Here is a 5,000-nt window from a genome sequence, read left to right as displayed (position 1 = left end):
CTAGTTTCCTCCCCAACCGTTGGATGGAGGACATTTGTAAATATCTTAGCCATCCATTGTAACTTGGGGTAGGTGTTGCCTCATTTGGCAAAGACACTCACCAAGGACCAACCAAGAGTGTTCAACCAAGCAAGTGAGTTCTCAAGCCTTGTACTCAAGAGTTCTCTAGTGCTATACAGGTTCATTCTTCTCAAACTCACTCTTGTGTTCACTTCTTCTCTTCCCTAGTCCCTTAAGGAGGGTGGTTAGGCTGACTTAGCGCTAGTGAAAGTGCTAAGTGCCGGTGCGGTTGCTTAGAAAGGTCTGAAGCATCGACAACGTGCTCTTGAATGGCCCAAGTGTGTGCCTACGCATGCCCCCAAGTGTTGGCTACGTGTGCCCACGTGTACACAGCGAATGGCCGCACAACACCCCAAGTGTTGACTACAAGTGCACAATGAATGACCCAAGTGTTGCCTAGATGTGCCCATGCTGCCCACAACTGTTGCCCAAGTGTGCAACCAAGTGTGCCTGTGCATGCCCTCGAATGCCCCAAGTGTAGCCCAAGTGTCGTTTAATTGTGCTCTTGAATGCCGCAAGTGTGCACATATACGTGCCCATGACAATGCCAACGCGTGCCCCCCTAAGGGTGCCTAAGTGCATATGAAGGCAGTGCACGAGGCGGCAGTACTGCACGCAGGGCCGCACAATGTGCGTGCATGGTGGCAGGCATGGCTGCACTACCGCGCGGAAGGCAGCTGGCATGGATGCAAAAGGCGTAGGCATCGCCGAGGGCAAGGTTGCACTAGCGCGCTAAGTCTGCTGGCGTCGAGGCAGGCTGCCGCGCGCATGGATGCGGGCGTTGCTGCAATACCGCACATATGGTTGCACGCAACCTCGGGCACGGTTGGGGGTAAGGTTCCACTCTCACGCGCAGGGGTGCAGGCTACCGCGCGCACATGGCTGGGGGCAAAGGTGCACACCGCGCGTAAGGCGGCAGGCAACAATGCACATTACTGCTGGAAATGCTGCTCAACCGCACGAAAGGTGGTAGGCCTGGATGCACATGGCGGATGGCAATGGTGTGGGCAGCGCGCGCAGGGTTGCTGCCCGTGCCGCACTTCCACGCACATGGCTGCGACCACGGCTGCACAAGCCTCGCACATGGTTTGGCGGGTGCAACACATGCCACGCGGATGATTGCGCGCATGGCGAACATGACACGCAGATGGCTACACAGTTGCGCCCAAGGTTACGTTCCACGCCTCACATGCCGCGCTTCTGGCCGCACTAACTCGCGCAAGGTTGCTTGCATGGCCGCACATGCCGCGCCCCTTGCTGCCCTAGAGCTCGCAAGATTGCGTGCATTGCTTCACACCGCCCCCCAGGTCGCATGCATGGCTGCGTGTGCCACGCCCATCGCTTCGTCGTCGCGCGCCAGGTTTCGGGATTTACCGGAAGTGCCACGCAAGAGGTTGCAGACACGGCTGCACCGCCGCGCGTAAGGTTACGTTGCGTGGTCCACATGCACCGCCCATGAGTGCACTATCGCGAGCAAGTTCGCTGGCACGGCCTCCCATGCGTCGATATTGGTGGCTGGCATGGCCGCACATGCCACGGGCTTTTCGGCACATGGCTCGCGTAAGGTTGCACGCATTGCCGCACCATCGATCCTAGGTCTAGTCCACCGTGCACATAGCCGCACGCACGTGGCTCACACATGGGTGCTTCCGTGGCCCCCATGGTCCATGCAACAGAGGCTCGTTTGTGGCCTTCGGCTGCACACGAGGCACCGACTGCTGCACACGCCAAGGCCATGCCCGCACAACGTAGTTTGGGTCTTTAAATCATGTTGTGCGAAACATCCCTTTGGGTTAGAAAAGCCATGAAATTGGCTATTTGGCACCCAAAGTACAATCATTTTCAATTAAACCCCGCATTTCCATTTTTTTGGGTATTTTTCGTAATGTTTCAATCATAAAATAATAAAAAAAATCAAAATATGTTGGAATGGTCCAATATTTTTTCAGAACATTCTATCAACCTTTGGAAGACATCCGAAATTTAGTTTTCAGAAAAATACATTAAAATGGATTTTTCATAGTTTTTTGAATTTAATATATTTTTTAATATTAAAAAATTAATAAAAAAATAAATATTTATCCGAAGACGGCGATTTTTATATGAAAATAATCTTTGGATTTTTCCTTAATTTCTTACCAAGTTTCATTTGATTTGGATATTTGTAGCTCAAAAAATAGAACGGTATATTTTTGGGGGTGGTCATGTCTCCTTCTGGAAATGGGCAAAGAGTATAAGAGCTACCTTGAGGGAGGGGGGTGTCACTCCCAGGGTGGTTTTTGAGGGGCCGCACTGAGGGGCAGCAGACGATGAGGGGGCATGGTAGGCAATCTGAAAATACCCATGGCATGGTAAATGAAGTGAAATGGCACATGGGTTTCGATGAGTTGGCCCTCGGTGTGCGCTGAGGCCTGCCACTGCGTGCGGCTGGACGCGCATGGCCGCCTGCCTTTCGTGCCATGTGCCCGCAGCTGCTGTAACGTGTGCCAGTGGTGGCAGAGCATGCTCTACGAAGGTGGACGTGCTTGCGAATGGTGAGCCCTTCTGTCTAGCAACGCCGCCCCCTTCTTTCGCATGGCCTTGCTCACCACCGTGGGCTGTTGGGCGCACATGGACGGGTACCATGCGCTGTCACGCCCCAACTTCTGATGCCACATCTACCCCTCGACGCATAGCATTTCCAAGGAAGGTGTGGTTTGTGAGAACATGTACATGGCGCGTCCGTCCCGACAATCTTCCCCTCTGCCGCACACAGTTGCTTGCCAGTGTGTGCTGCTGGGCGCGCAGGGCAGCCTGCCTTGTGCTGCAGTGCCTCCACATCTTGCACCGCATGTGTCAAACGCCGTATAGCATGACCAAGAGTGGCATCGCCTGTGTAAGACGCATTCACGGTATGTTGGTTTCGAAGATTTTGCCCTTGGTGTGCGTTGCGCCTGCCACGGCGTGCTGCTTTGCCCTCGTGGTTGCCTAGTATATACCGCTATGTCGCGACGGCTGTTGCCTCCTGCGGTCTTAGCCGCAACGAAAGCCCAACAAAGGCTTGGCATGTATGTGAAAACAAGTACATGGCTCGTTTGTCCAGGTGGGCAGCCTATCTGCCGCACGCCAATGCCAGCAACCGTGTACTGCTGGGTGCCCTTCGCTCCCTACCTACTGCTGCCATGCCCCCACAGTTGCTGACACGTGTCCGTGGCTGCACAGCCGTTTCCAGAGAGGCATGGCATTTAAAAACAAGGAAATGGCCAATGCGTCCCGATGTGCAGCCCTTCTTCCGCACACCGTTGCCTGCCACCCCGGGCTGATTGGTGCGCAAGGGTTCCTGCCTCGTGCTGCCGTGCCCCCACGGCTACCGCCAGATGCGCCCGCAGCTGCATGGCATGTCCGAGATAGGCTTGGCATGTGAAAATCACCATCAAGGCACGTTGGTTCCGATGATTGCCTTCGATGTGCGCTGTGGCCGGCCATGGAGTGCTGCTGGGTGTGCATGGCTCCTTGCATATCTGCTGCCACATATGCCAGTAGCCACACAGCATTTCCAAGAGTTGCATGGCATGTGAAGGACAGCAACATGGCATGAGGGTCAGGATGATTAGCCCCTTGTTTTGCACCTTGGCCGGCCAATGCGTGCTGGTGGGTTTGCATGGCTGCCTGCACACTGTAGTTACACTCTCATTGCAGCCTACTGCAACTTTTGCTAGTTTTGTACAGCATGCCAAGGGAGTCATGGCATGAGAAAAACGTGCAAATGAAGCATTGGCCCCGTTGATTAATCCCATCTAGGCACTGTGGTAGTTTGACGTGCTTTGCTTCCTTCCATGTGTAGTTTTTCTAGTGCCACTGTTTACGAGCGTGGTCGAAGTCACACATTTGCACCCTTCTTTGCTCTATGGCTTGTTGTCATATGTAGGTCATGGTGCAAGGGGTGGGGTGTTATCTACATTTGACGGAATCATTGGTCAAGTCAATGTGCACAATAAATATTTGGTTGGTCCCTCCCCCCCATCCCATTGTTTTTTGTTTTTTCAAATTGCACTATCGTGGGTTTGTTGCTTGCAAGGGTTTTTTCATGGTCGGTTTTGTGGCCTATGCTATTTGGAGAAGTGCATTTCTAAGTCGGGCCTAGGTGTGGAGGGTGCTTGCATGCCTTTTTGCGTCAGTTGTTGTAATACAACAATGACGTGTGGGTCTCTGGAGAACATGGGTTGCAAGCTTGTAGGTGGTGGTAGATCATGATTCCCTCCCCCCTCCTTGCTTTTAAAAAAATCTCCATTCTCGTGGGTATGTTGCTTGCAAGAGTTTTGTCATGCTCGGTTTTGTGGCCTTTTGGTATTGGGAGGAATGCATTTCTAAGTCGTGCCTAGGTGCGGAGGTGGTTGCGTGCCTCATGCCGCAAGTGTTATAATGCGACATTAACGTGGGTCTCTGGAGAACATAGGTTTGCAAGCTTGTAGGTGTAGACAGATCACGAGTCCCTCCCCCTCCCCTGCCCCCACTTTTTTTTTTAAAAAGAAAATTACATTCTCGTGGGTTTGTTGCTTGCAAGAGTTTTTTCCCATGCTCGATTTTGTGGCCTTTATGGTATTTGGAGAAATACGTTTCTAAGTCGTGCCTGGGTGCGGAGGTATTTGCATGCCTCCTGCCGCAAGTGTTATGATGCGACATTAACGTGGGTCTCTGGAGAACATAGGTTTGCAAGGTTGCAGGTGGAGACAGATCACGAGTCCCTCCACTTTCCCCTCCCCCCCCCACACTTTTGTTTTTAAAAAGAAAATTGCAAGCTTGTAGGCAGAGATAGATCTCAAGTCCCTCGACCCCTGTTGATTGTTGTGATTTTCGTGCTTAGCGGGGCTATTGATTTTTCTTCTACCAAATCCTTATTACGTTGTAGTAGGTTTGGCGGTGGATTGTGTCGGTAGTGGACGCAATGCGCGTGAGTGGCT

The sequence above is a fragment of the Macadamia integrifolia genome, chromosome 5 (genome assembly GCF_013358625.1).
Source record: "Macadamia integrifolia cultivar HAES 741 chromosome 5, SCU_Mint_v3, whole genome shotgun sequence".
NCBI classification, from domain to species: Eukaryota; Viridiplantae; Streptophyta; class Magnoliopsida; order Proteales; family Proteaceae; genus Macadamia; species Macadamia integrifolia.
This window is presented reverse-complemented; position numbering follows the sequence as displayed.